Source organism: Cricetulus griseus, chromosome 3 (assembly GCF_003668045.3).
Source record: "Cricetulus griseus strain 17A/GY chromosome 3, alternate assembly CriGri-PICRH-1.0, whole genome shotgun sequence".
NCBI classification, from domain to species: Eukaryota; Metazoa; Chordata; class Mammalia; order Rodentia; family Cricetidae; genus Cricetulus; species Cricetulus griseus.
In genome coordinates this window covers 206,077,000-206,101,882 of record NC_048596.1, presented here as the reverse complement: position 1 = coordinate 206,101,882, position 24,883 = coordinate 206,077,000, and the positions used below count along the sequence as shown (strand labels likewise).

The 24,883-nt window shown below is 41.5% G+C and overlaps 1 long non-coding RNA gene across 1 annotated transcript; it reads right to left on the bottom strand.

The window, feature by feature from the left end:
* Positions 1–331: 331 nt before the first annotated feature.
* On the bottom strand, positions 332–21,445 carry LOC107979121. The gene is made up of 3 exons (XR_003483343.2): positions 21,385–21,445; positions 2,162–2,261; positions 332–2,068 (listed from the first exon to the last, which is right to left on the bottom strand). It is a non-coding gene; the product is annotated as an uncharacterized LOC107979121 (long non-coding RNA).
* Between the last annotated feature and the right edge of the window lie 3,438 nt (positions 21,446–24,883).

The window sequence follows — 24,883 nt, the reverse complement described above, 5'->3', positions numbered from 1 at the left end:
ATACTTCAGTAGCTGGGAAAGAGCAAGACACAGATGACCTTCCAACGTCTGACTTTACTTTTGTTTTAAGAAGAAAATGAGTCATTAAAAAAGTAAATGTCTAGCAGAGGTAACTGGCTTCCCGAAAGATGTCCATGGAGCACTCAGTAGCAAAGGCACAGAGTTTTGTGCAGCTTGCAGAAGAAAGGCGTTTTGACTGACATTGATTGAGATTCTGTCTTTTCCCGCTCCAGCTTCCTTTACTGCTCGGCAGACTTTCAGGGACCTGAGACATTTATGGAATCTAATTAAGGAGACAAGCTGAGTGTGCATTTTTATTTGGGTTCAGAAAAACATGTTTACACAGCATGGAGTCATTTCCACGTATGGTTATTGCTGGCCATAGACTGGTGGGAGGGGCTTCCAGGAATAATCTTACTGTCCATCCTGGCCAACTCACTTGGCATCATGATAGAAGGTTCCAGGCCAGAAGAATGAGTCTTGTGGAGCAAAATGTTGGGAGAGTCAATGTTTATAATAGAGGGAGACAGAAGGTAGACTGTAGATAACCCTTTAAAGCACCTAAAGTGAAAAAGTATAAATGGAGGAGATACAGGAGCAAGTCTAGAGGCAGGCAGATGGTTTAAAAGGGTACTGTGGCTTCCACACACGTTCATGTCTGGGGAGTTTGTCAGCATTTGTGAATCTTTGCTGCTTCCTTGTCGCTTTCTGCAAACACTATTTAATATTTAATCAGACTTTAGAGAGACCTTCCAATGATGCTCCAGCTTCAGGCTCCCCAAGACTTAGATCCATTCTACTTGTTAAAAGTTCGATTCATAACAGTATGAATGATTAGAAATTCATGCCTACTTTTCCCTAAAGAATACAAATTGCAACATAGCCAAGCATCATTTATTTTGTTAAAATTTATGTAATCACTGTTTTCCTAAATTTAATCCCAAGACCAAGGAATGAGGCCAAAATTGTGAATACAGCCATTCTTGCCAAATTCAATGACCTCTTAGTGGTATGATAGTTTCCATGAATTTTTATTCTTAATTTCTTTTTTCATTACTATTTGGACAAAACTGGAAAAAGTGACTGATAATCACAGCCATTTTAAAAAATGAAAATGCCAGAAGTCTACAGAATGTATTGAGACTGAAACAATTCTGAAAAGCTACTTGAAAACTCACAAGATCCCAAGGTCCACTGAGAGTGGATGTGGAGGGAATTCCATCCATAAAAAAGAAAAACTAAATGGCCGCAGACACACAGTGGAAAACCACTCCATTTTAACCAAAGATAAAAGCCAACTTGATCACCAAACCATTGCCCCTGATTGATGACTTCTACTAGGATGCCCCTCTGAGCACTTGCATTGACTTCTACCGAGCCTCTTGGTGGACTCCTTTCCATCCTACAGGTGATCCTTCATGCTTCTTGGGGACATGTGCAGACCCTTCTGAGAAGAGAGGACATGGCCTCTCTTCTAAAACCACTTGGTTTTGTTTAAGAGGAAGTAAGGACTTGCCTGCTTAAGAAAACTGGAGGCTCTTCCTGACTCTCTCCCATTAGTCGAACACCTCCCATGGAAAGCACAAGCACAGAAAGGCACCCAGCCTCCTCTGTCCTCAGTGCACTCAAGCCCCAGGCTGCAATGGACCTGGCCTCCACCCAGCATCCACTTTAGGGCAGAGCACATTGGGGAAACAACTTAGAAGGAGTTTCTTTTGTTACAATTCACCAATAGTATGTAAAATATCTATCAAATGTACTTTTTGAAACAATGTCTCATGTACCCTAGGCTGGCCTTCAAACTTAGTAGGTAGCAAGGATGATAGTTAACTTCTAATTCTTCTGCCTCCACCTTTTAATATATACCATCATACTCAGTTTATGCAGGCTGGGGATCGAACTCAGGGATTCATGAATGCTGGGGGAATACTCTACTCACTGAGCCACACCCCAATCCTGTTATAAGCATTTCTATTTTCTTTTGTCTCACTTGCTTGTTCATAGCTTTTTTCTTCCTTCCCTTCCTTTCTTTTTTTCTTCTGACATTTGTCTTTTTCTTTCTTTTATTCTGGAAAGAAAAAAGAAAAAATAAGTAACTTTGACTTGTCAAATTATAAAGCAGTGGGGTTAGAGAGATAGCTCAGCAATTAAGAACACTTACTGCTCTTACAGAGGACCAAGGTTAGTTGCCAACACCACATAACAATTCACAAGCACCAGTTCCTAGGAATCTAATGTCCTCTTCTGACCTCCACAGTTTCCTGCAAGCAAGTGGCACAAATACATACATGCAGGTACAACATCCATACACACAAAATTGAAGTAAATAAACAATTTTTAAATGATTAAATACCCCACCTGTGAGATCAACAGTTCTCAGGATTGGGGGGGGGGCAAGATAGTACCTATTCCTGCCCATGCCTCTTGTCCAGAAAAGGGAGTCACCATAGATAGATCTGCTGATAGCTTTGAACTCTACAACCTCCAATTTCCAATTTTACCGTTAGTAAGCTACCTAGTGCGCTGAAATGAAAACCAGTAACTGTGTAGGTTAAAGGAAGATCACATCTCCTGTTTTGTTTGTTTGTGTTTTGCTTTGTTTTTGATGGCACGCTAATGAGATGAATGAGCAATCATATTCTCGCTGCCATCTTTCCCTCCCATAGACCCTGTGCAGTGCCCAGGGGCTTGCTCCACAGCTGCAGGCACTATAAGGGTCCCTGATCTGTGGGTTTCCTCTCAAGATTCTATCCTTACTTGGTGCCCACACATCTCCCTGTGAGGCAGACATACCCACCACCCTCCTAACTTCATCTCAGCTGGTCCTGGCCTCAAGGCTGGGATGGTGCTCACAGTGTACAGAAGCTAGGTCCCCTAGGTTCCTCTGAACAGCGGTTCTTTAACACAGCATCCATGACTCCATGGAAATGTTGGCTGTCATTTTTTGCTTTTTTCTTCTTATTAGCATGCACTATATATATATATATATATATATATACATATATATATATATATATATATATATTTCCCCATACATATAAGATCATATAAATATAAGGATATATATATATATATATATATATATATATATGGAATTTTAATCATATTCTCTTCAACTATTCTAGTATCTTGTATCTTTATTTCACATCTTGTAGATTTCTGTCTTAATTTCTTAAACTTAAAAAATTAATTTATGTGTATGGGTGTTTTGTCTGCATGTATGCTTATGTACCTCATGTTTGCAGGCACACTCAGAAGTTAGAAGAGAGCTAGGATTTCTAGGACTGGAGTATAGATGGAATGTAAGTTGTCATGTTCATGCTGGGAATCAAACCCAGGTCCCCTGGAAGAGCAGTCATTGCTCTTAACCACTGTGTCTTTTTTCCAACCTCTGTGTCATTTCTTGACTAGACTGGAAGACTTTTGGAGTAAGTCTTTTGGTGTAAGACTTTTGACATAACTCTCTAAGCTTCCTAGAAAAATATTTCCTTGTGTATATGACATATTTAATAAATGTTAACTAGCTAACATAATTTGTAGGATGGCTAGATGGGTGGAGAACAGCCATCATCCAGAAGATAATGTTTGCTTCTCATAGCCACAGAGAGTCACACAAAGAACAATCAGTGTATTTAGCATGTTCCAGAACCAGCAGCAAGCAGGCCCTGATGACCAGTGAGTCCACACCACTCCACAAAGGGGGTGGGGTGAACCTCACCTATTCTTTCCGTCATTCTGTCTTCTGATTCATTGAGACATGGGCACTATGCAAAGTAAGTAAGGTACAGACAGACCCTGCAAGACAGTGCCCAGTCCACTGGGAAAGAGACACATGCTGACAGACTGAAGGGAACCCCGGCTGAGGGATACCAGTATATGGAGCAGAAGGAGGGAGTTTGTCCTTCCTGGGGAGAGCAGGACTGTCTTCCAAAAGGACATGGGGTTTGGAGCAAAATTCTGTTGAACCTAGCGTGCCGGCACAAAATAAAGGAGAGGGTATTTGAGAAGAGACAACAGACACATGTATCATAAGAAGAAAGGAGAACCTGGCGCAACCAGGAAGAAGTTCAGCTTCTGTTACCCCAAATTAATAAAACAATAAGGGATGTCAGTACTGGATATTATAGATACACAACAGTAACCTTCAAATATTTTGGAGGCTGCCAAGATATATCTCCCCTCCCTTTCTCCTCTCCCCACTCTCACTGTGTGTGTGTGTGTGTGTGTGTGTGTGTGTGTGTGTGTGTGTGTGTGTGTGTGGTGTGGTGTGCAAGGCAAACCCAGTGAAAGGAAAACATATTATAAAAATAACAAGGAGGTTGAATCTAAGAGTGGTGGGCTATGCACAATATCCCATTACTTGAGCTTCCCGGAAACTCAGGTTAATTTAAATGTTTCCCAGAACCGTCTTGGCTTTATTGAAACCCAAAGGGAAGCTCTTGGCAGGCTCGTGGAGCTGCAGCTCCAGGTTGAGGCTGAGGCAGAAACAGAAGGCCTGCCTGGGTCAGGGGTACACTCCTGCTCTGCAGCTCATCTCGTCCCTACACAATCATTGAAGAAAAGGAATGCAGGTCACTAAGGTCAACTGCATGTTCCATTTTATCACTGTACTCCAAATTTAAACTCCAGCGGGGGAAATCACATTCCTCAGCCAAAAGAAGACAGTATTTCAGATAGACAGCCTTAGTCAGTGAAGCACAATTTCCCCCAAAAAGAACTCAGGGTCAATGACAGAAGGCCAGAAACAGTCTCAAAAACAGAATGTCCAATACTCTGGAAAGGGAACCTGGCTTGGGAGGAGGAGAGAAAATACTGAGAGACTAAAGAATGCACCCAGGTGCACAACTGTAGTCCATGGGTAGCCAGGAGCATGGAGGAATGATGGGACCCAGACATCTATGAGAGTGCTCCTGCTGCTGCGTTGGAGCTTGTTCTGCCCACAGAGAGAGAAGGAAGCACAGTTCTTGTTCTTGCTGCAATTAGAGAAACTGCATAATCTAAGATGAATTTAAGTGAGGCAAAAGGAAGGAGTACTTGCCCCTTCCTTGGGTGCTGCATGGCCACAGCTAGAGCAGACATCATTAAGTTATTCTTTGTGCATGATGTATTCTGGCTACGTTCACCCACCCCACCTTCTGTTACTCCTCCTCCTCCTCCCATCAAATTGCACTTTGATGCTTTTTGGTTTCCCATTGTAATCTGCTGTTTAATTAGGCCTATGCTCATAGATGTGAGTGTGGAGCTGTCCACTGAAGCAGGAATAACTCATCAGTGGCTGCATCACTGAAACTGGTGACTTCCTCTCCTCCAGCATCAAGAGACTAAAAAGGCCCTCACAGTCTATAAATGAATGCTGGCCATGTCTTATGCAGTCCTTATGCAGGCAACCGTAGCTGCTGAGAGTTCCTAGAGCCCTAGCCTTGTCATTTCCATAAGACTGTGTTTCAGGGTTCTTCCCCCCATTACCTGTCTCTTACCTTCTTTCCATCCCTCTTCTGTGATGTTCCCTGAGTGCTGGAAGTGGTGATATAAGTGTCCTGTTCAGTGACAAGCACTTAACAGTTACTTGTTCTCTGTACCTAGGCCAACCACTAAACTCTGCATTAACTGCAGAGATAATTAACAGGCACTTTGACAACATAGCAAAACAAAAGGGATGGGTTCATCACTGCTACTTATGAACACCCCAGTCACAAGTCTTTAACCAGGTCCACAGGTTCACAGGTGTGAAACTCCCTCCCATAGAGCAGGCCTCAGAGCCAAACAGAAATCAGGTAGTTACCCCCATAATAGGCATGCCATTGTTATACCTGTGAGAACTTCTTGCCTGGGAAGATCTGAAGCTGAAAAAGACCATTGCTGGCTTTACTTCCCAGCTGCCTGCACAGCAGTTTCTTCCCCTGTGAAAGCTAGCCAGTAGGAAAGAAGCTACCATCCCAGGCCAAATGTGGTTTCTTTTCTGCTGTAGTCTCTTGCTGAGCCTGAAGCCCCCTAATTCAGCTAGGTTGACTGGCCAGCAAATCTCAAGGCCTTCCAACTTTTACCTCTCCAGCACAGAGCTTACAAGCACACACCTCCACAAGGTGGTTTTTTATTCGAATCTTAAACTTGGGATCTCATGCAAGCCAAGCACATTAACAATTAAATCATCTCCCTTCCCGGCCTTCTCTGAACTCTGGGGTTTTCAAACAGGCTCTCTAAATGATTAGATATCACTTACACTGCAAAAGGTCCTGCATCTCTTCCTTCTACTTTACTAGAGACTTTAAGGGCAACTAACCTGTGAGGTGCAAAGCACAACCTAGGCCACTTTGCTTAAACCAGAAACCAAAATGCAAGAGGGCAGACCCCATGCCAAACTCCTGTGTTTACCTGACCTCATAATTGTGTGGCTATGGAATTGGGAGTATGCCAAAATGCCCCAAGCTATTCATTGAAGCCTTAAGATTTACTTTATATATGCAACAATCAAGTGTACATCAACTTAATACTAAATGCTGGGACTCAATTACAATCTTTAGGTGCCACATGTTCAACAGGAAGAGTAGAAGGAAGCAGCATTGTGCATGTGTCTGCTTAACACTGGGAACCAGAGCTCAGTCTAGATGTGGCATGTGCACCAGGCAGGGTAGAAGGAAGGGCCCAAGAGAAGCACAAAGGCAGAGCCAGGACCAAGGGGAAAGCAATGCAGTTATTCCTTAAAAATGCTGACATTTAGACCCTTTACTATCCTCTCTCCCTATGGAAAACTAAGCCAATTGCTTATGACTTTTTTCCTATTTCACTGAATCCTCTACTTGCCCGAAATAATTTTTACTTATAGGATGATATCACGGGGGATTAAGAAATGTGCAGGCCCTTTCTGCCGACTCATCACAGACCAGACCAGGTGAGCGACCCCCTGCTTCTACCCAACTTCTGTCCTAAGCGCCATTCACCCAGATCCCTCCAGGCTTGTCCCTGCTTGAAACAGACATGCCCAGGCAGGGAGGAGCTCCCTGAATCGGGGTACAGGCCACTCTTCCTTCCGTTCCCGGCAACCTATCCGCCAGGAGAGTGAGGAGACTACGAGGAGAGGCAAGACCATCCAGAGCTTCGGACATTGAATTCCTGGCCCACACACACTACAGAGTAACAAGAGGAGATAGAGAGATCCTACCTGCACTCACTGGAAAAAGATATGGGAAGAAGACAGAATAAGAACTCACTCAACAACAGAAAGACCAATATGACACCACCAGAATCTAGGGACTCCACTCCAGCAAGACCTGAAAAGCCCAACATAGTGCATGAAGAAGAGATGGACCTCAAAAATTATCTCAGCAAGATGATAGAGACCTTCAAAGAGGAAACAAGAAAATCCCTTAAAGAAATAGAAGAAAAAGCAAGCAAAAAATTACACGAAATGGAGGAAAAGACAAACCAAAAAATTCAAGAAATAAACAAATCTCTTAAAGAAGCTAAAGAAACCCAAGATAAAACAACCAAACAAGTGAAGGAAGCTCTTGAAACAGTTCAAAGCATGAAAGCTGAATTAGACACAATAAAGAAAACACAGAATGAGGCGATGCTGGAAATGGAAAGACTGGATAAACATCAGGATCTAAAGACGTGAGTATAACTAATAGAATCCAAGAGACAGAAGAGAGAATCTCAGCTATTGAAGACTTGCTACAGGATATACATTCATCAACCAAAGAAAACCTCAAGTCCAACAAATCCCTAACACAAAATATCCAGGAAATATGGGACACCTTGAAAAGACCAAACTTAAGAATAATAGGTGTAGAAGAAGGTGAAGAAACACTGCTCAAAGGTACAGAAAACTTATTCAACAAAATCATAGAAGAAAACTTCCCCAACCAACAGAAAGATATGCCTATGAAAGTACAAGAAGCTTATAGGACACCAAACAGACTGGACCACAAAAAGAAGTCCCCCCCACACACACATAATAATCAAAACTCCAATATAAATAAATAGAAATAAAGAGAAAATATTAAGAGCTGCAAAGGAAAAAGGCCAAATAACATATAAAGGCAAACCAATTAGAATCACACCTGACTTCTCAATGGAAACTCTGAAAGCCAGAAGGTCTTGGATAGATACCCTACAAGCACTAAGGGAGCATGGATGTCAACTCAGACTACCGTACCCAGCAAAACTTTCAATCATTACAGATGGAGAAAACAAGATATTCCATGACAAAAACAGATTTAAACAATACATATCCACAAATCCAGCACTACAGAAGATTCTGGAAGGAAAACTCCAACCCAAGGAACATAACTACATGCACAAAAACACAGGCAATAGATAATCTAATTTTGCCAAATACAAAAAGAAGCAGGAGGGCAAAATCCACACACAATGACACCACCAACAATAAATTCAAAATAAACAAGAACGAATGAACAATGGACATTAATATCCCTAAATGTCAATGGTCTTAACTTACCCATAAAAAGATATAGGCTAACAGAATGGATATGAAAACAGAATCCATCCTTCTGCTGTTTACAAGAAACACACCTTAACTTCAAAGACAGGTGATACCTCAGAGTAAAAGGATGGGAAAAGATTTTCCAATCAAATGGCCTCAAGAAACAAGCCGGGGTAGCAATCCTAATATCTAACAAATTGGACTTTAAACTAAAATCAATCAAAAGAGATGAAGAAGGGCATTTCATACTCATCACAGGAAAAGTCCATCAAGATGAAATCTCAATCCTGAACATCTATGCTCCAAATACGAAGGCACCCACATTTGTGAAAGAAACATTACTAAAGCTCAAACCACACATAAAACCACACACACTTATAGTAGACTTCAACACCCCCCTTTACACCACTAGACAGGACCACCAGACAGAAACTTAACAAAGAAACAAAGGACCTGAAAGAAGTTATGACCCAACTGGGGTTAACGAATATCTATAGAGCATTCCATCCAAACTCAAAAGAATATACCTTCTTCTCAGCACCACATGGCACCTTCTCTAAAATTGACCACATAGTAGGCAACAAAGCAAACCTCCATAGTTACAAAAGAATTGAAATAACCCCCTGTATCTTATCAGACCACCATGCATTAAAGCTAGAATTCAGCAACAATACAAATGGCAGAAAATCTGCAAACTTTTGGAAAATGAATAACACCCAATTGCACCATTCCAGTGTTGAGGAAGAAATAAAAAAAAACAAATTAAAGACTACCTAGAATCTAATGAGAATGCAGACACAACATACCCAAACTTATGGGACACTCTGAAAGCAGTGCTAAGAGGAAAGTTCATAGCACTAAGTGCCCACATGAAGAAACTAGAGAAAAGTCACATCAGAGAACTGACAGAACAACTGAAAGCACTAGAGCAAAAAGAAGCAAACTCACCAAGGAGGAGTAGACGCCAGGAAATAATCAACCTGAGAGCTGAAATCAATAAAGTAGAAACTAGGAAAACATTACAAAGAATCAATGAAACAAAGAGTTGGTTCTTTGAGAAGATCAACAAGATAGACAAACCTCTAGCCAAACTAACCAAAAGGCAGAAAGAGAGCACACTAATTAACAAAATCAGAAATGAAAAGGGGATATAACAATGGACACTGTGGAAATCCAGAGAATCTTTAGGTCATACTTTGAGAATCTGTACTCCACAAAATTCGAAAACCTAATGGAAATGGACAGTTTCCTGGATAAATATCACTTACCAAAATTAAATCAAGATCAGATAAACAGTTTAAATCGACCCATAACCCCTAATGAAATAGAAGCAGTCATCAAAAGCCTCCCAACCAAAAAAAGCCCAGGACCAGATGGCTTCACTGCAGAATTCTACCAGAAATTCAAACAAGAGCTGATACCAGTACTCCTCAAACTGTTCCGCACAATAGAAGCAGATGGGATATTGCCAAACTCTTTCTATGAGGCTACAATCACTTTGATACCCAAGCCACACAAAGATAAGACTAAGAAAGAGAACTACAAACCGATATCCCTCATGAACATTGATGCTAAAATACTCAATAAAATATTAGCTAATCGAATCCAAGAACATATCAGAAAAATCATCCACCACGATCAAGAGGCTTCATCCCAGGGATGCAAGGATGGTTCAACACACGAAAAACCATTAATGTAATCCACCATATAAACAAACTGAAAAAGAAAAACCACATGATCATCTCACTAGATGCTGAAAAAGCCTTTGACAAAATCCAACATCCCTTCATGATAAAGATCTTGGAGAGAACAGGAATAACAGGAACATATCTAAACATGATAAACGCGATATACACCAAACCAATAGCCAACATCAAACTAAATGGAGAGAAACTCGAAGCTTTTCCTCTAAAATCAGGAACAAGACAAGGATGTCCACTCTCTCCATACCTCTTCAATATTGTACTTGAAGTTCTAGCTAGAGCAATAAGACAAGAACAGGGGATCAAAGGGATACAAATTGGAAAGGACAAAGTCAAACTTTCACTATTTGCAGATGACATGATAGTCTACATAAGTGACCCGAAAAACTCTACCAGGAAACTCCTACAGCTGATAAACACCTTCAGCAAGGTAGCAGGATACAAAATTAACTCAAAAAATCTGTAGCCCTACTGTATACAGATGATAAACTCAATGAGAAAGAAATCATGGAAACATCACCTTTCACAATATCCACAAGCAACATAAAATATCTGGGGGTAACACTAACCAAAAAAGTGAAAGACCTGTACAATAAGAACTTTGAGACTTTAAAGAAAGAAATTAAAGAAGATACCAGAAAGTGGAAAGATCTCCCATGCTCTTGGATAGGCAGAATTAACATAGTAAAAATGGCAATCCTACCAAAAGCAATCTACAGATTCAACACAATCCCCAACAAAATCCCAACACAGTTTTTCACAGACATTGAAAGAACAATACTCAACTTTATATGGAAAAATAAAAAACCCAGGATAGCCAAAACAACTCTTTACAATAAAAGATCTTCTGGAGGCATCACCATCCCTGACTTCAAGCTCTACTATAGAGCCATAGTTCTGAAAACAGCTTGGTATTGGCACAAGAATAGACAGATAGACCAATGGAATCGAATTGAAGACCCAGATATTAACCCACGCACCTAAGAACACCTTATTTTTGACAAAGGTGCTAAATCCATACAATGGAAAAAAGATAACATCTTCAATAAATGGTGCTGGCACAATTGGATTCAGACATGCAGAAAATTGCAGATTGATCCATACCTGTCACCATGCACGAAACTTAAGTGCAAATGGATCAAAGATCTAAACATAAATCCAGCCACACTGAATCTTCTAGAAGAGAAAGTGGGAGATACCCTTGAAAGTATTGGTACAGGAGACAGCTTCCTGAACATTATGCCAGTAGCACAGACATTGAGGTCTGCAATTAATAAATGGGACCTCCTGAAACTGAGAAGCTTCTGCAAGGCAAAGGCAACAGTCAGTAGGACAAAACGACCACCCACAGAATGGGAAAAGATCTTCACCAATCTCATATCTGTCAGAGGACTGATTTCCAAAATATACAAGGAGCTCAAGAAGCTAGCCACAAAAAACACCATACAATGAAATTAAAAAGTGGGGTGCAGAACTAAACAGAGGTTTTTGAACAGAGGAATCTGAAATGGCTGAAAGACACTTAAGAAAGTGCTCAAAATCCTTGGCCATCAGAGAAATGCAACTCAAAACAACTCTGAGATACCACATCACACCTGTCAGAATGGCTAAAATCAAAAATACCAATGACAACCTATGCTGGAGAGGATGCAGAGAAGAAGGAACACTCCTCCATTGCTGGTGGGAGTGTGAACTTGTAAAACCACTTTGGAAATCAATATGGCAGTTGCTCAGAAAAATGGGAATCAGTCTACCTCAAGATCCAGCCATTCCTCTCTTGGGTATATACCCAAATACTGCATGTCTATACAACAAGGACATATGTTCAACCATGTTCATAGCAGCATTGTTTGTAATAGCCAGAACCTGGAAGCAACCTAGATGCCCCTCAACTGAAGAATGGAAAGAGAAAATGTGGTACATTTATACAATGGAGTACTACTCAGCAGAAAAATGTAATGGAATCTTGAAATTCGCAGGCAAATGGATGGAACTAGAAGAAACCATACTGAGTGAAGTAACCCAATCACAAAAAAACAAACATGGTATGTACTCACTCATATATGATTTTTAGACATAGAGTAAAGGATTACCAGCCTATAATCCTCTTCACCAAAGAAACTAGTAAACATGAAGGACTCTAAGGGATAAATGGACCCCAGGAATGGGAAGTGGCATGAACTCCCGAGCTAATTGAGAGCATGAGGGTAGGGGAGTGGGTGCTGCCACAATAAGAGCACAAGAAGAAGAGTAGAGGAGAAGAAATGGAGGAGCAGATATATTGAGTTGGGGGAAGAATAGAGGAGAGAGAGCAGGATGAGAGATACCATATCAGAGGGAGCCACTATAGGTCTGAGAAGAGATCTGGAACTAGGAAGATCTCCAGAGACCTACAAGGATGACACGATCTGACAGTCCGGGCAGTGGAGGAGAGGATGGCCTAGAAGCCCTTCCCCTAGAATGAGATTGATGACTACTCTCTATGCTATCCTAGAGTCCTCATCCAGTGGCTGATGGAAGCAGAGACAGACATCCACAGAAATACACTGAGCTGAAATCTGGAACCTAGTTGAAGAGAGGGAGGAATGAAGAACGAAGGGGTCTGTACCAGGTTGGAGAAACCCACAGAAACAGTTGGCCTGAAAAAAGGAAAGCATATCGACCCCAGACGCTCTTTGGGAGGCCAGTACGGACTAATCCAGCCCCCTGATCATGGATGCCAATGGGGAGACCCCCTACACTCCTAGGAGCCTCCGGAGGTGGACTGGCGTTTTGCTCTGGCGTGTGTGGGGGACTTCGAGAGCCCATCCCACTTGAAGGGATGCACTCTGTCTCTGAACACATGGGGAAGGACCTAGGCCCAGCACAGGAAGATTTGGTGGACTTGGTGGAGCCCTGGTTGGGGGCCCTACCCTGCCTGGGGAGTGGTGGGTGGATGGGGTGGGGGTAGGTTGGAGGTGGGGGAGAAGGAATGGGGGTGAGGGGAGGGAGAGGGAGAAGGGAATTACATGTGAAACAAGCCTGTTCCCTAACTTGAATTAATAATAATAATAATAATAATAATAATAATAATAATAGGAAAAAAAAGAAATGTGCAGTCATAAGACACTGTCTATCACTTTGTCCTTGAATTGTCAGTGTCACAGAAGTAGAAGAGCCTCTCAGGGATGGGTGGACTCAGTGACACAGGAGGGCTAGAAATGGGGCATGTATTGCTCCTGAGGGAAGAGTGACACACTTTCTGCCCCAAACCCATTACACTAGGCAAGGCCTTGATGTAATGATGCCAGGCAAGGCTTGCAGACTCCTGGAAGTATTATTCATATGCAAGGACGATAAAAGTCCAACACTCATACACACAATTTCAAAGACTGGCATCTAAAAAGATTAATAAAATGACTCAACTCAAGATTAGAAAAACTTGTAGCAAAATATGGGCAAACAAAAGATATCTTGTGAATAAGAATGTTGGCTGAAGAGATGGCTTAGTAGGACGAAGCACTTGTCACACACACCTGGGACCAGAGTTCATGTCCCCAGAACTCACATGTAAAAGTCAAATAGGCATGTCAGGTGACTATGATCTTAGCAGTCTGGAGGGAGAAACAAGGGCTTCCCAGATCAAGCCCATCTTCTTGAATTAAGGGACCCTGTCTCAAATAATAAAATGGAGATCTATCAAATGAGATATCCAATGTTACCTTCAGGCTTACACACACACACACACACACACACACACACACACACACACACACTCACCCAACACACACACTCACCCTACACACACACCCACACACACACACACACACACACACACACACACACACTCAACCTACACACACACTCACCCTACACACACACCCTACACACACACTCACCCTACACACACACCCCCCACACACACACACACTCACCCTACACACACACTCACCCTACACACACACACACCCTACACACACACACACACACTCACATACTCACCCAACACACACACTCACCCTACACACACTCACCCTACACACACACCCTACACACACACACACACACACACACACACTCACCCTACACACCCACCCTACACACACATTCACACTACACACACACATACTCACCCTACACACACTCACCCTACACACACTCACCCTACACACACCCTACACACACACACACACACACACACACACACACACACGCACACGCACATGCATCTGCACACACATGGGCCCACACACATTGTGCTAACACAGAGAAAAGGAAGAATGAAGTACTGTAAAAGACACAAAAGTGAATTTTAAGTGTGGCTAGTGTGGCCATAGAATGCAAGGTTCAACAATGATTCCTGCCATTACATACATGATGTTAAAGTATAACAATCACCTGCTCCCGTATTTTTGATTTGTCACAGAGAACTAGAAAAGGGGAAAGAACTAGAAAAGAGAAAAGAAATATTTCTTTTATGGCATTGAGGAGTAGAGAAAAATGCCTTCAAATATGGTTTCTAAATTTAACATCAACAAAGGAGAAAGTAGAATTAGAAGCTATTGAGTTATTTGAGAGAAAAAAAAGTACACAAGGAAACAATCTACATAGTAAAAATCCTAAGCCTAAAAATCACAATTACCTAGACTTATTTATTGCTTTTTAATCACAATATTTTCATTTCTGTTATGATATGCAGGGCTTGCTTCAGTAAACTCTGCTATCTTTGTTCTTTCCCACAAAATTTAGGATGGGGAGCTAGCAGTCTTTCCATATTCCATATAATTTTCTTCCTAAACTAGAAGCTCATTAACTGAAGTTTTGAAGTTTTCATACCAAGGGCAGGAACATAGCTATGGTTCCTGACTGGCGTTTCTTCATTACCCATCTGAGTTAGTTTCTTGATCAGCTTGACACAAGCTGGAATTATCTGAGAAAGGGGGACCTCATTTGAGAAAATGCCCCCATCAGATTGGCATGTTGGCAGCCCGGAGGGCATTTTTAAGTTACTAATTGATGTGGGAGGGCCCAGATCACTGAGAACAGTACCATCACTGGACAGGTGGTCCTGAGGTTTACAAGAAAGCAAACTGAGCAAGTTAGGAGGAACAAACGAGTAAACGGCGTTCCTCCATGGCCTCTGCTTCAGCTCCTCTCTCCAGAGTCCTGCCTTCGATTCCTGCCCTGACTGACCTGTGATAGATTGTGATCAGGACATGTAAGCCAAACCCTCTCTCTCCAAGTTTCCTTGGATGGTAGTGCTTTATCACTGCAACAGAAACCCAAGATACTGTTGACTAGGAAGAGCTAGAAGCTGATTACACATTTCCGATTTTTGCAAACTGACTTCTAGGCTAAGAGCCTTGACTCTGGAGCTTTGGATGCCCCAAAGAGGAACCTGCATGGCTCTGTTAAGTGACACTTACGAAAGAGAGTATGATACATACCTGAACCTTGAATCAGAAGAAGAATTCTGAAGTTTTTATTGTCCCTCTCAGCAGGAAAATTTCTAACAAAGGCTGAGAAAATTCTTAACACTCTAAACATGTCAGATGAAAGGCCTTTAAACTAGCAGAAATACCTTTTGAATTAAAAGAAGTTTAAATGTGCTTCTATTTAGACAGTGATTGATGCAGGAATTTTTAAAAACTGTGTTTGTGTACACATAGGAATCTGTGTGCACACTCACGTGTGTGAGCGGGAGTGTATGTGGGAGGATGCACATAAAATTTTACTAATGGTTTTCATTTAGTAGGTAAGTTCAAATGCAGAAAAAGAATTATCCGAAGTTAGGTAAAAAATTACACATCATGACAAATTTTCCAAGAAAGAGCTATTGTGGTTTTATTTAAGTCCTATTCCTTATTGGAACAATTTTTATTGCTGCTTTGGAAATAAAAGAACCATAGGGTTTAAAGCAATAGGAGCTGCAACAATGTGTCTACAAAGTTCACCTCCCCTAGGCCCGGCATTTAGAAACTCATTCCCTTATGCCTCTGGAGGTCAGTTACTTAGTTGTTTTGGTTGGAGACAGCACTGATTTAATGCACAGGATTAGGACTCTGGACGCCCTGAGCTGTCTTTCTGGGTCTACAGGTCCATGTCCCAAAGCGGGTCAGATTCAGACCTAGCCACATGATCTGCTCCCATCTGTCAGGATTATTGGCACATGTTGCCACAGCAACAGATGTTGCCAGTGCCTTAGAGATAAGAGCAATGGAAGCTCAAGAGTTGATTGTCTGCGGTACTGTGGGATCTGGTTTGAGTCTTGTAGGATTTTGAAAGTGAGGTAATTTGGGCATGGCCTGGAGGAATATGGAAAGAATGTAACTTCTCTCATAAAAAATGCCTTTTGGATATTTGAGCTCCTGGGCTATTAATTAACATGACTATTCTTTTCCCACACTCATTCTTCTCTCTAGGGAGACTACAGTATCATTAACTGAGAGCCCACTATTTCATGGTGGCATCTGAGCACCTGACTTGTGGGAGTGACCAATATGCCTTTGTATTCTTTCCTCCTTAGACAGGTCATTTCTTAGAGTCTCCCTTATTCACATTCCTTGTTCATTTTCACTGTTATATTAATGTTGTCCCCAAAGGGAGTGTAAGGGCTGAAGGGTGACTCCATGGAGAAAGGGCTTTAATGAAAACATGAGATCTGATCCCCAGCACCCTTACAAAAGATAAGTCTGGCAGCACGCTGTAACCCTAGCTCTGGGACAAGGGCAGAGATGGGCAGGTCTCTGGTCTCACTGGCCAGTCAATCGAGCCAGATTTGTGAGGTCCAGATGCAGTGAAAGATGCTGTCCCACCTGAAGCTTTTGCTTATATTGTTATATTATTAAATGAAACTTAGGAGTCATATATTGGGGTAAAAATCTGATTGATTAGAGAAATGGTGGAAAAGCAAAGCGACCAATGACCTTCTATCTCCTTCTATCCAAGAAGGCCTGTGAATCTTTCCAAGCCCCTCCCTACTACTTCCTGTGTCTTTCTATCTGTATCCTGGGTCATCCAAACTCTCTTTGGTTAATTCTGGTCAGCCAATTGCTGACTCTGCCCTCTGATTCGAGGTAAACTATTGGCAGACCTGGAGTGTCAGTGTGAACAAATATCCCACAACACTCACCCCATAAAGGGTGGGACCCTATGTAAGAAGACACTAAATGCCAAACCTCTAAAATGTGTATACATATTAACACACACATACCACACACACCCCCAAAAAGGCAAAAATTAGAAGGAAGAAAAAAGAATCTCAGCTTAGCCTTCAAACGAGTTTATTGTTCATTTATCAGCAACTCATATGGGAAGAGCCAGGCCAATTAGGTCTGAGTGGGAAAAGTTGAAACTTAGGCTTCAGAACCAGCTAGCCATGGGGCAGAGATGAGGACTGCTCACATGAGAGTTGGCATTCACAGAAAGGTGGGACAGCCAAGATCAAGGTGGAGACTGGAGTCATTCTCCTTTAGAATTGGATTCCACACATTGTGAGCGAAGTTCAAGTTCAGATTCTGCCAAGGAACAATCACATGTGTCCCTTGAGAGGTGCTGCAATTAGAGAAACTGGCTGGGCTGTTTCCTGAGACCACTGGTGCCTGAAGAGGGAGTTGGGCTTCCCTTACAGCAGAGGCAGCCAATAAGTACAGCAGCAGGGAGCAACTGAAAGTCCCTCTCAACCAAGTAATTTTAACCTTTATTCAAACTGTGATTGCTACGGAGTCCAAATGAAAACAGAAGGGCCTGTCTGAAGACTGTATGAGAACCAATGAAGCTCTGTGTGGAGGGCAGGAGACAGGGTATGCCGGTGCCTATGCAGTCCTTCCTGACATAGCTCAGGGGAGGTGGAAAATGCTAGAACACAGGTGGACAGTTCCAGGCACTGGGAGATTTATTTTTGCTTTGTGTATGATGTGGGGGGGGGCGTGTACATGTGTGTACGGGAATATATGTATATTCCTTTATGCGGCAATGATGTGGCGTGGAAACTAGGGACAACATTAGGACATCAGGAGTCATCCTCAAGAATGTTGTCTCCCACATTATGAAAAGGAAGATATCTTTTTCTCTCTGAGCCTGAGGGGTGTAGATTGGGACAGGCCCACTGATTAGGAAGCCCAGTGTCTTCTCTTGTCCTTGTCATCCAGCCCTGGCATTGCAAGCACCCACCACCAGGCCCAGCTTTTGATGTGGATATAGGGTTTGAACTCGAGTCCTCGTGAACCTCATGCTTTCAAGGAAATCATTTACTAAGCTCAACTATCTCTCCAGCCTCTAGGTGGTACTAAGATTTTGTCTTATTAAAATGTCATGCTAACCCAAAACTCAGTTAGATTTAAGAGGCTGGACCTGAGTTGAAAAGGGAACCTGTGTTTCTATGTAGTAAGAAGACTATAAGAGACTGCAGAAGGAAGGGAGGAAGGAAGGAAGGAAGGAAGGAAGGAAGGAAGGAAGGAAGGAGGTGAGGAAGGAAAGAAGGAGAGGAGGAGAGAAGAGAACTACTTTTGGGCCCTAAGCTCACATGTAAACCCTGTATGACGCCTTTGCACATTTCCAATGGTGCTTGAATGGGAGAAATATACCAAGACTCGATGTGGCCAGCAGCTTTTTGGAAAAGACTTCCAATGCATAGGTTAGCACAGCAAAAACGGGCAAATGGGATTAAGTAATGTTTTCACAAAGTAAAGGAAACAGCAGACAGAACAGACAATCTACTGAGTATATATAGAGAGAAATATGCAGACTATTAATATAACAAGGAACCAACATCCAGAATACATAAGGAACTCAGGCAGTATGATAGAAACAAAAGAATCCAATTAAGACAGGCAAACAATTTGAGTAGATATACTCAAAACTTATGCAACAAGTAGATGACAACACTCAGGAAACCAGCAAATGCAAATCAACGTACATTAGGAAGGAGATCAGAGGTGAGTGGGGCCTGGGAGGGCAGAAGAAAAAAACGTGGACAGAGCCTAGATACTGGGTGTTGAAATACTAAATTCAAGTATTTCATGGTCCAGTGGGGTGGCCACTATTTGCATCAATTTATTTCCTATGTATATATTGGAATATAGGTAGATAGAGTGCTTGAGGGTTCTCAGCACAAAACTACAATGAATCCTTGAGTTGGCATAAAGTTTAGTTACACACTGTCTGGATGTGAGATATGGTCATACGATCCTCATCAGTATGAATAACTGTCATGTTTTCAATACATACATATACACGGCATTTTGATTTCCAAGCCCCCCTTTCACGTTTTATTTGAGACAGTGTCCCACTAAGCCACCTAGTCTGGCTTTGAAATAAAACCCCCTCCACTGGTCTCCCAAACAGTTAGGATTACTAGACTATGCCACTGGCCTAAGGTAAAAGGAAAAAAATATAACTGTTGTTAAGTTTGGCAAACAAAACCATAGAATTTGGTGGTGATCCTTGAGCACGTTACAGGGAAAGACAACCAGGAGACAAGAACACCAGGAAGCCAGGACAGTGGTCCAGAAACCTAAGACACTGGATTTTGAACATGGAATATAATACACTGATCTAATTTACAAAATGACTGTAAGGGTGGAAGAAACAACAAAAACAAAGGAAATCACACAGGAAATAGTAACTTAGGAAACCCTGGGGCATCCTTCTCACCTTCTTTAAATGCCAACCCCTGAACTCACTGACAAAGCCAAAGTTCTCTGTCACCCTTGGGCCATGTCCAAGGTTAGTGTCTTAGTTATCTTTACAAATAACTCTTTGTGCCAGCCACCTGAGCCCCACCACTGCACTAGAGCCCCCAAACAACACACGAAGTCTTATCTTAGTTACAATGCTGCTGCCCAATGACTAGGATTTCTCATTTGCTAGCTCAGTCTTAATTATCAACCATAACCATTAATCTATATATTTTATAAAGACTTATCTAGGACGCCAGCCTTAGCATCCTATCTTCCTGGGATCACATGGCACTCCTGTCTTTAGTACATATTCCAGAATCCTCCTCGACTCCTAGCCCCATCTATCTTGCTTTCCTATTGGCCAACAGTGCTTTATTTATCAACCAATAAGACAAACATATACACAGAAGGCCTTCCCCCATCATCTCCTCTTTTCTGTCTAAATATAAAATAGTTTTTAACATTAACATAGTAAAATATATAACAAAACAGTTATCAAGTAAGAACTATAGTTACAATATTTATTCCATTAACATTTAGCAAGATTTAAAGAAAATACTCTATCATCTATCCTATCTTTGTGAGTTTAAAGTCTTATATGTAGCTTATCTTTTATAATAACTAAAGAAAGCTATAATCATAACTATCTGTCTTCAACTCCATCAAAGACCACAGAAGGATAATATATAAACTCTAGATCTGACAGAGACATCTCGCTACCTGAACAGTTACCCAAAGTTCCTCTGTAACACTGGGGCATTCATCTTCAGCCTATAGGCCACAGTATGTCTGGCAGACTTCTCCATGAAGCAGGAACCCATCAGGACTATCTCGTTTTGCAAGTTCAGCAGTCATTTTCCTGTGGGTCCTGCATGTCCAGTTTATCAAACAGTGCAGGCAAGAGCAGTTTCTTGCCTAAATGGCTAATCTTGCCATGTTGAAGGCAAACTCCATATTGAGTTTCTTCAATGCCCATCCTCCTTTCTGACATAATTGGTGTGCCAGAAGCAGTTGTGTCTCACTGCCATGAAAAACCCTAAACCATTTAAATGCCATATATTCTGTAGGTCTTTGAAAGGTTTGAAGAATATCTATCCACCTCAAATATATCTCTGTATATCTAGAAAACCTAACAAACCTACCTGTAAGTTTTGGCTATTATACCTGACTATATACAATCTGTATTTAATTATGCATTACATTTTAAAAGATCTGTATAAAAACAATGCCAAACAAGAGGAGAAATTTACATAAAACAAAATTAACCTTAAATTTGTATTAATAAATAAAAATCCATAAGAATGAAAAGTATTCATTTCTATATCCTATTCCCCCTTTCCCCTTTAAAAAGAGATTGACTGTGATCATTACCACTTATAATCAACCCCATTTAAATGAAAACAAACATTTATAAACAATATTTGGGAATTTGGGCATCGTTCATTCCAAACTGCTTCCTGCTGGTTGGGGGTGATGTCCATACCATGAGGATCATGATAAAACACAGAAACCTGGCTAGATCCTTGTTTTTGTAGACTGTAAGGCTGTATCATCTCAGCTGTTTTAAATGTTGGATTACCTGAGACACTGTTTCAGGGGGTCTTGCTTCATCAAACCATATTAGTCTGAAAGGAATACATAGCTTTACATTTTCTGTGGAAACATAAGCAGAAATTCTTTTACTGAGCAACCTGTCCTTAGACTTAAATTTTGAAGTCAAAGCATTTTTAAAATATATAAATTGGATTAATTTAACAGCACCTATAATCACATATTTTAGCAGCTGTAGCTCTTTCCTCAGCAATCAAACAATTTAAAGACAACAGTATAACATAGTATCCAAACTCTCTGAGTATTTTCTATCTTTACCTGGCTTTTTATTATTCTATTTCTTTTACTTGCTTTTTTTTTCTTTTTTCCTGAGACAGGGTTTCTCTGTGGAAATCCGCCTGCCTCTGCTTCTTGAGTGCTGGTATTAAAGGCATACACCACCACCACCACCACCACCCGGCCTCTTCCTTCCTTCCTTTCCTTTCCTTTTCTTTTCTTTTCTTTTCTTTTCTTTCTTCCTTCCTTCCTTTCTTTCTTTCTTTCTTTCAATTAATTTATCATGTTTTTTTTCTCTCACAAGCCTATGTATATTTTTAAACACATTGTAAAGCTTTAGAGGTTTTTCTTCATCTGAATCTGTCTTTATTGTAAATCTAAAGGTGAAATACCAATACAGAGTCAGGTAAAGATATTAGGATATTTATTAGGGAGTGCCTTACTTACTCAGAGCAGCCTAGCCAGCCAGCAGGGAAAGAGGTAAGTAGAGTAAGCCGATGAAGAAAGGGAAAAAGGAGCTCCCATGTACTTAAACCTCTCTTAAAGCACCCTCTTGTCACCCTGACCATGACCTAGCAGGCGTATCCAGGAACAACTGTAACTAGCCCTGAGCATGTGTGGTTAGGGTGTTCCCTACATAAATCTTTACCTTTTTCTGGCCATGCAGTCAATTTATCTGCTAAACAACATTGCTAAAATTAAAGCGGTGTTTGTTTTAGCTGCTGTCTTTCCAAGATGGTGGGGGTACATTTATCGTCAGCACTGAGAGCTGTGCTCACTGCCTTATGCTGCCATCAAGCAGCATGCTGCCGGCTCGGAGATGTGGTCACTGCCACTGCCAGCTGCCTGTACACACCATTCAGTTGTTAGCAGGGCCTCTTAAAAGAGCCATGGGGTTTTTCTGTTTATGCTGAGTCAGGAAGATTCCCTTAAAGGAGTCTAGGAAGACTCTTCTTGTCTCTAGCAAAACAGAAACCAAGAAGTCCTGCTTGTCTCTGTTCTTTTGTTTGTAAAATCCCTTTTTAAGTTTTTGTGAAGTTTTATGTGGAAGTTTGTAAAACCATGTGGGATGCCATTTGTAAGGATAACTCTTTTCACCACCCACCAGAGCCCCACTGCCATGCTATGGCCCCCAAACTACGCACAGAATCTTATCTTAGTTACAATGCTGCTGACCAATGACTAGGATTTCTCATTTGCTAGCTCAGTCTTAATTATCAACCATAATTACTAATGTATATATTTTTGTAAGATCTTTTCTTACCGAGGACTCCAGCCTTGTGTCCTCTCTTCCTGGGAATCACATGGCGACTCCTATCTTTACTACATTTCCCAGAATCCTCCTTGACTCCTAGCCCCACCTATCTTGATTTCCTATTGGACAACAGTGCTTTATTTATCAACCAATAAGACAAACATAATCACAGAAGGACTTGCCCCATCAGTTATCTTCCTATAGCTATGCTCAGATATCATGACCAAGGCTATTTATATAAGAAACAGTCTTTGGGGTGAGTGGTAGTTTGAATGTAAGTGTCCCCACAAGCTCATTAGGAGTGTCACTAGTAGGACATGTGGCTTAGCTGGAATAGGCATGGCCTTGTTAGAGGAAATATGTCACTGTGGGAGTGGACTTAGAAGTCTCAAATATGCCCAAGTCACAGCCAGTGCATCAGATTACTTCCTGTTACATAAATACTTCTTGTTACTACATGTAACAGCTCCTTCCCTAGCACCATGTCTCCTGAATACCACTATATCCCACCATGATGACAATGGACTGAAACTCTGAAATGTAAGTGAGCCACGGCAATTAAATGTTTTCCTTTATAAGAGTTGCCATGATCATGGTGTCTCTTCACAATAGAAATCCTAAATAAGACAGGGGGCTTACAGTTTCAAAAGGTGAGGCCATTACCATCATTGTGATTGTGGTGAGCATGGCAATAGGAAGGAAGGCATGGTGCTGGAACAGAAGCTGAGAGCTTACATCCTTCTCTTTAGTAGGGAGGGAGAGAGAGAGGTGGAATAGCATGAATAGCATGCGCTTTTGAAACCTCAAAGCCCACCTGCCAGTGACACACATCCTTCAACAAGATCACACCTCCTAATCCTTTCCAAACAATTCCACCAACTGGGCACCAAGTATTCATATATCTGAGCCTATGAGGGCCACTGAGATTCAAACTATCACATTAGACACACACACTGTGACAATATGAGAAGCCAAGACAAAAAGAATGTGGTCAGGCCACATGCCATATGTTCCTCTATGAAGAAAGACAGTGGCCAAACAGCCAGTTGACCATTTAAAGTTAGTTCATATTTGCATAACTCTAATATGTTGGTGTCACCAATTAGAAGACACCAGAAGGGAAAAGCTAAGGATGATGGAACCACTTTGTGACATGAGAAAACATCAGGGGAAGACAGCTTTTCAGGAGGCCTCAGGAAGATACCACTGAAATACTTACAAAACAAACAATGGATGTTGGCAAGAGAACCCTTATGCACAGCTGGTGGTAGGATAAACTGGTCTAGCCACTGCGAACTCTCTCAAAAACTAGCATTGGATCTTCCATGCAACCCAGCTCCACCACTCCTGGCTAATTAGCTCAAAGAACCAAACTCACTGTATCAGAGGGACACGCACGTGCACATTTTGGAAACACTATTCACAGTGGCTAAGTCATAGGGCCAACCTAGGTGTCCAACAACGGAGGAATGGATAAGGATACACAGTGGAATTTTTATTACTTTATTCAGTTCGTTCTTTGACAATTTTATAGGTGTATATAGTGTATCCTGGTTACTGCCACTCCTACTTCTTAACATCCCCATATCATTTCATACCTCCACTCCTCTATCACACACACACACACACACACACACACACACACACACACACACATATATATATATATATATATATATATATGACATGAAAGTAGACAGATGACAATGTCCAGGAGAGCAAAGGGGGCTGGGTTGGGAGGGGAAGGGGGTATTTTCAATATATAATATATATCCTTAAAATATTGTAGAAGAAATAATAAGGCTGGGAAAGAGCAGTAAAAGGATACAGGGGAGGGAGGCAGGATGCTGAGCACCCTACAAAGCTCATTAAGGGAATGGAGGAAACAGAATGGTACAGCCCTTACTGATTTTACCTCAAGAAGGTAATATTTTAGTCCATGTTCTATTGCTGTGAAGCAACACCATGACCATGGCAACTAGTTTGTTTGTTTTTT